The following is a 7,853-nucleotide window of genomic DNA, read 5'->3' on the forward strand; positions in this document are numbered from 1 at the left end:
GGTCACATCATTTGATACTTAGCTTCTACCTCAATTAGAAGAAAAGCTTGCTGGGGAAAGTGTATTTTTTTTCCACATTGGCAACCCTACTGTATAATCATACCTGCCCGGCATGCCCGGAAGTTTGCTGGGTGAAGCTCTGCTAAGAAAAATATGGCCATATAGTGTTACAGAATCTCCAATATACGGAAAACACAGTCCAAGGGCAGCCGAGTGAGCTACACGGAAACAAAGTTATGGATCCTTCCTGTGACTGCTAGAGTTAGGTAAATACGGATCTGCCCATGAATCCTATCCTACTCTGATGTGGAAGAAAGGAATGGTCCCCAAGAAACAAACAATCGCAGGCTAACGAGATGAAGCTACTGAGATAAGACACAGTCCTCAGAAAAACAAACAAGGGATGAAGCTTCACCTACCCAGGTTAGGGCAGAAAAAAACACTGAAGATAAATGGGAGGTTCTGGGACGCTTGTAATTTCTTGTCCTACCTGGATAGGCGAAGCTCTCACCTATATATCCTACTGAGAATGACTTGAAAGCCTGCTTTGTAACTTCTTGCAGTAGGTATGGTTACTTTTTTCCTTTCTGTAACCATTTTGTACACACATTCTCTCCTACATTGACCGTTTTGTTACCCTATAGATATACAGGTACAGACACAAAAGGTGAAGCAAGATTAGGAAATACCTGTAAGACTTGAGTTTTCATTACTCTCAAACCCCTCAATTCAGATATTTTAAAATGCTACCCTATAGGGTACTATTTGAGGGTGGATGTAGCCCACTAGAATATGAAAAAATATCTATGTGGGGTGTAATAATGGAATGTTCCCGAACATTAATCCGGTCATTGTTTAGCTGAGGCACCTACTGTGACGAAGTTCTCAAAATTATTATTTTTTGCATGTTTCGTTGGTTTCAAACAAAAGCCCTATTTTTTCGGAACAAAAGTGATGCATAGTTTGTGTGGGAATATCTAACATGGGAATCTTGATAAAACCAACAAATAGTAGAAATGTCACAAGCTGTATGGAACGTGCGCTACTAAAAAGCCTCGGTAAGGTAAAGGTAGTGCTGCTCTCACACTGCAGAAACACTTTCCTTATTCCAGACAGTGATGATAAATGACCAGGCAATAGGCGTTGAAAATCATGTTTCTGTGTTTGCAGATGACACTGAACTAGGTAAAGTAATATTACTGTGCTGCAGAGGGATTTAGATAGACTGGGGGGGCACACAAATGGCAGATGAAATTTAATGTAGATAAATGTAAAGTTATGCACTTCGGGGTAGGGAATGCACAAGCAACCTACATCCTAAACGGTAGTGAATTAGGGATAAAGACAAATGAGAAAGATTTGGGAATTGTTATAGACAACAAACTAGGCAACAATGTGCGATGTCAGTCAGCAGCCGCTAAAGCCAGTAAGGTATTGTCATGTATAAAAAGGGGCATCAATTTGCGGGATAAAAATATAATTTTGCCCCTTTATAAATCAATGGTAAGGCCACACCTTGAATATGCTGTGCAATTTTGGGCACCTTTTCTAAAGCAGGATATCATAGCACTAGAAAGGGTTCAGAGGCGGGCTGCAAAATTAATAAAAGGAATGGAGCACTATAGTTATGAAGAAAGGGATATGATAGCATTATGATAATATATAATATATATGATAATATATTCAGGGCCAATACAAACCATTGTGTGGAAATCTGTTCATAAACAGGACTATGCTTAGGACGCTGGGTCACGTGTTTAGACTGGAAGAAAGGAGATTTAGTCTAAAGCAGAGGAAAGGGTTTTTTACAGTAAGGACGGTAAGGATGTGGAATTCTCTGCCTGCAGAGGTAGTTTTATCGGAGTCTGTACAGACGTTTAAACAGCAACTGGATGAATACTTGGAAAAACATAATATTCGAGGATAAAATCTTTAATTATGGGGAAACCGCGTATTGATCCAAGGAGAAATCTGAATGCCATTTTGGGGTCAAGAAGGAATTTTTTCCCTGGTTAGTGCAAAATCGAAAGGAGCCAAACAGGGTTCTTTTGGATCAACAGCAAAAAAATTTCAGATATAGGAAAGGCTGAACTTGATGGACGGATGTCTTTTTTCAGTCTAACTATATGTATGTAACTACCACTTCCTGTCAATTTCTGGGAACTTCCTAGTTCCGGCTACCTGGTGCCTCTCTTGAGGCATGGGGGCAGGAGGTCCCGCTGACATTGCAGGATGACACCAATGTTGGAGGTGAAGTAGTTGGGGAGCACCGCACCGCCGGCGGCAGAACCCAGTGAAATAGCATCCTCTGGATACTTTTTTTTCGGAGTTTTTGCTCTGATAATCAAACAAATACGGTATTTATTTATACGTTCAAACGGGTCACATCCCCACTTCACATATTACCCTATAAATGCATTCAGGAATATTATAGCATTTATATATTATCAGCTATAATATGAGGCCCTGATAGCCTCACAAGCTATCGGCCAATAAAGGTATCACCTATACTAAATTTACTTTACATACAGATATAGATTTATATACATTATAGTGCTTCCCACAGTAATATACAGGTATAGAGTTATATACATCAGAGTTTTATATACCTGAGATAGTAATATTCAGATATTGATTTATATACTGATATAGAATTATATCACTGTTATATAGAGTTATATACATACTTACATATAAAGTTATATACTGCTAAAGCTTACTGATATACATATATATATATATATATATAGTTCTATACATTATATATTTATATTCCTAATATTTAGAGTTATATACATTAGATAATTATATACTGATATCTAGATTAGAGAATGATATACTGATACATAGAGTTATATACATTAGAGAATTATATACTGATACATAGAGTTATATACTAATAAAGTACTCACAGCACTTCAATTGCTGGTGTCCTGAATACAGGTAACTTAGGAAGAGTTTTAAACATCTGGGGCCCTAAACAGCATTTATTTTTCCTGAAGTAAAATCTCAGACCCCTCACAACTGTGTACAATGTATGCAGCTCCCGCCATTTTCTCACTCACTTTTACTGCTGCTTCTGCTGATGGGCCCCTCAGCCACTGCCAGAACTCAAAATGGAGGAGCTACATGCAGGTCCTGTGATCAGCTGCACCAATCAGGTGACAGTGAGGCATTGCCTGGGTGTTTATGGATGGATGTGGGAGGCTGGAGGGCAGAGTATGAGAGGGAAGCAGGAAGGAAGAAGCTCCAAGGTGACAGAGCTCAGGACTAGGCCCAAAGTGACTGATTAGATTTTTGTGCTCTCCCTGTGAGAGACTGTGTTGAGGAAGCTGGAGCGTCCTCCTAAGCAGAGAGGAGCTGGTGAGGCCACTGCAGCTTCACAGTCCCTTAAACCCCAGAGTACCCTGTGTCTGCAGAGTGAGTGCTGTGTCCTGCGCATGCTGAGCTCTGCTGGAGGGAAGGCTCCTCATGTCTGCTGAGAATGAAGCTGCCGGTGAGTCTGACAGAGAGGGTCCAGTAGGTGGCCATAACCCATACACCACTTGTGCTGCAGGCAGGGGCCTGTGAGGTACCTGTGTGCTACTTGACTGACATTTAAAGGGACAGCGCTATCTAAAAGGGCCCACGTGTAGCTCCGCTCTCCAGGAACTGTGTGGTGAGGGGGTTGTTTAGAAGGGGTATTGGGATAGTCGCGTAGTCAGATATGATATTCCTATTACTGCTGCTGATATTAATACTCGTGGGTATCTGATGCCCTGTCCCCTGTATCTGACATTAATACTGTAAAGCTCCTGTAAAAGAGACAGTTTAAAATCCACTCACTACTTTACATTGTAACAGAGAGTCTTTTCCTCAGTGTTGTCACATAAAAAATATAATAAAATATTTACAAAAATGTTAGGGATGTACTCACTTTTGTGAGATACTGTGTGTGTATATATAGATATATATATTATATACTCACACACATTATATGACCAAAGGTATGTGGGCACCTGTCCATCCTCTTTTAAGAAGCCTTTCCACAAGATTTTAAAGTGTGTCTGTGGGAATTGGTTTCTGTCACTCTTTATTGGAACTAGGGGGCCTAAATCCTGAAATAAATATCTTCGAGTAGGCACTATGCATTCCAGTAGGTAACGTTCTCCTGACATCCGATAAACCCAGATTCATTCATCAGACTTCCAGATAGTGAAGCATGATTCATCATTCATCCAAGTCCTGTGGTATTCTTTTATTAACCAATAAAAACACACAACACAGTGCAGCTCACGATCAAGGTAATGAGGTTAACTGAAACACCACCTATACCTCAAGTGGAATCAACATATGGAAAAATACTAAAACAATTGTATCAGTCCTCAGTAAACCACAATGACATTTGGAAATAGCAGTTTAGGGAAATAAGAAAAATCTAGAAATATATGTGACCGCATAAAAACCACTTTTAATAAAATCACAACTGTCAGTCTGAAAAACCACATGGCCCTTGTGGCTAGACTCAGTTGCTTGATTACCACAAAAATAATAGACAGAAAAAAATACCAAAAAATAGTAAAACATATAATAATATAACACTCCTGATCAATATTGGTACATGGTTCAGGCTTAATGAAAAACCTATAAAAAAATGTATCTAACTAAAAAAGAATTTGTAGTAATTGTCCTGCAACATGAATTTGTATCAACAATGTTTCAGCACTGAATACTTCAAAAACTCGTGCTGATAACAAAATATCTGTAGAAAGATGTCCTCAAACATTCAGTATGGTGCGGATCCCTTGGGGTAGGCAGTAAGCACTATGTCTTTATAGAATCACTGGCCGGTGCCTTATTTGGTAAAACAGATGCTCTTTTTCTTAACAGATCATAAAAAGATGGTACACTGTACCGCTCACCATCTGATGTTAGACTGGATTTTTGTCGCTAGCAGATCTTTTCCCAGTGCAACGCTCCAACTGGGAGAAATGGCTCTGGATGGAAAGTAGCCTCTCACACAGGCGAGCGCACTGGCAATCACCGGCGTCTGACGTAGCAGTCAGATGATCAGTCAGTTGTTAACTGTGTGCAGGACGTTCCGGCCGAAATCGCAAACACAGACCAACTCATGGATTCCGCATGGATTCCGCAGTCAATCAGCATATAGGCAAAAAGTGCAAATAGTGCCTCCCAAACTTCCACAATTGCCGCAGGCTTAGCGGCCAGTGTCTGAACAGTGTCCAATATAGTAGTAGTGTGTTTAAACACAAGCTAAACGCGTTTCGGGGTATAGTAGCTATTAGAGCAGTCCCCTTCCTCAGTAGCTGTAAGTTTAGAGGTATCTGACCTCTCTTTTATACTGACCATAAAAGTCACATGACAACAATAGAAAAAAGGTGGAAATGCTTAAAAGACAAAAAGAAAACATGGAAAGAGTACTCGAGATTCCATATTTAATTGCTATTTGGTCATTTGTTCTCTTTATCTACATGAAACTAAAGAGTAAAATAAATAAATAAATAATAAAAAATAAATAAATAAATAATAAAAATATAAACGATAAATAAAATAGAAAATAAAAAATACAAAATAAAAAATGAAAATAAGATACAAGAAACCTTTCATGAAAATATCAGTAGATGATAGGATCCCTCCCGGGGGCCACTGTACCGATTGTTCCAGAGTGGGTCACGGGTAGGGAGCCCATCTTTCTACATAAAACCAAAAAGTTCTATACTTGAATTCAAGCCATATGGTTCCAAACTTTGGAATTCATAGATCTTTTTGGTTTTTGCCCTCGACATCTGAATAAGGTAACTGCCCCCTCGCCAGTTTCTTTCGATTTTTTTTTTTTTTCTAGACCTATAAAACTCAGTTTTAACGGATTTTTATTGTGGATGTGCGCAAAATGAACAGATAATGGATGTTTTAAATTCCCTTTTTTGATATTATAGACCTGTTCTGCCACTCTTGTCTTCAATGATCTCTTTGTACCCCCTACATATTGTTTATGACAACTACATTGTAATATATATATAACTCCTTTAGTGTTACAAGTGATTAATTCTCCAATTTCCCACTTAAAATCATTGACTGTACTCTTAACCATAACTGTTTTTTTCTCACCCTGAATAGACAGCCAATTTGAACAAGACCCACATCCATCGAAAAAACCCTTTGGAGAGCCATGACTGGCTTACTTCGTTCGGTGGGGGCCTTTTAATAGATGGAGCCACCATAATGCGTAGATTTGGTGCTTTAGTGTAAATTATTCTTGGGCGAGATGGTATAGATCCTCCTATCGCTTTGTCCTGTTTTAATAAATACCAGTGTCTCTTTATTATCTGTTCCACCTTTTTATAATCTCTGTTAAAGGGCAAAATTGATTTCACTTCTTGAGCTACTTTCTTGTTTTTCTCACAATCACGAACCTCAAAAAAAAAAGATGTCCTATCAGCACTCCTAATTTTGTCCAGAGATTTTTCTAATAGATCTGGAGGGTAATCTTTTTCCAAAAATTGAGAGGTCAACAGTGATGCCTCATCTTCAAAATTGTCTGCCAAAGTACAATTCCGTTTAATCCTTCTGAACTGCCCTGTACGTACGTTAATCAGCCATCTGGGTAAATGACAGCTGTCAAAACGAATATAACTATTCTTTGCTGTTGGTTTTTTGTATGTATTACATATTAGTGTAGAGTGGATAGCCTTAATCTCCAAATCTAAAAATTCAATTTTCTCTTTGCTTATTGTGGGCGTGAATACCAAACTGTGCGAATTCATATTTAAATTTTCAACAAATAATTCTGTGATATAGACCCTTTCCAAATTAAAATATCGTCTATATAATGTCGCCAGAGCACCAGGCTTGCGCCAAGAATGGGGGTGATGGTATCTTCCTCCCACGCTGACATAAATACATTTACGTAACTTGGCGCAAACCTGGTGCCCATGGCGATCCCAATTTGCTGTAAATAATAATCACCATCAAAATAAAAGTAATTATGTGTTAGAATAAATCTAATGGCCTCTGTGATGAATTTAACTTGTTCCTGTGAGATGTCTTTCCACTGCTGCTATCCCTAAGTCATGTTGGATGCTCGTGTATAATGCACTAACATCTAAAGTAGCTAACACATATTCTGTGGTCCAAGAAAAACTCTCTTAGTTTAATTGCTTGAGTAGTGTCTTTTAAATGATAAATTGTCTTTTGTACAAATGGTTGCAAGAATTTGTCAACATATTGTGACAAATTTGATGTTGAAGATCCTATTCCAGATACAATCGGAGGGCCAGGAGGACTATCTAAACCTTTGTGTGTTTTTGGCAGACAGTAGAAAACGGGCAATCTCTCCTGCGTACCCGTGATGAATTTTGACTCATGTTCATTAATAATATCTCCCTCTAATGCCTGTTTGCAAAGGTTCTCTAGCTGCAAGCTATATTCCCCAGTTGGGTTACCAGTCAGTTTTTTTATAAGTAACAATAAACATAAAGGTGCCCCAATACACAATCTTAGGGTAAATCTGTATATATAATTGCATATGATGTGGTTTAGACCTCTCTTTTAGCCCTGTAAATTGAGACACAGAGAGATCATAGTGTAACCCATAAATGCAGTAATGATTTTAATGGGGTATAGAGTAAACTCACATGAGATAGAGCCGTGAACAGGCTCTTTAGAAACAGCCCCGGGTGCCCACTTGGGGTGTAAACGAAAGGATGCCTTCCTTCTGAACCCACTGCAGGCAGTAAAAGGATCCACGCAGTTCTTTTCCTTCTGGATTCTTTTATTATTAAAATAAGGAGAACTAGGTATGAAAACCTATATTTCCTCAAATATAAAAAGTATATTTAAAAACACAACACGTT

This window comes from Spea bombifrons, chromosome 1, assembly GCF_027358695.1.
Source record: "Spea bombifrons isolate aSpeBom1 chromosome 1, aSpeBom1.2.pri, whole genome shotgun sequence".
NCBI lineage: Eukaryota > Metazoa > Chordata > Amphibia > Anura > Pelobatidae > Spea > Spea bombifrons.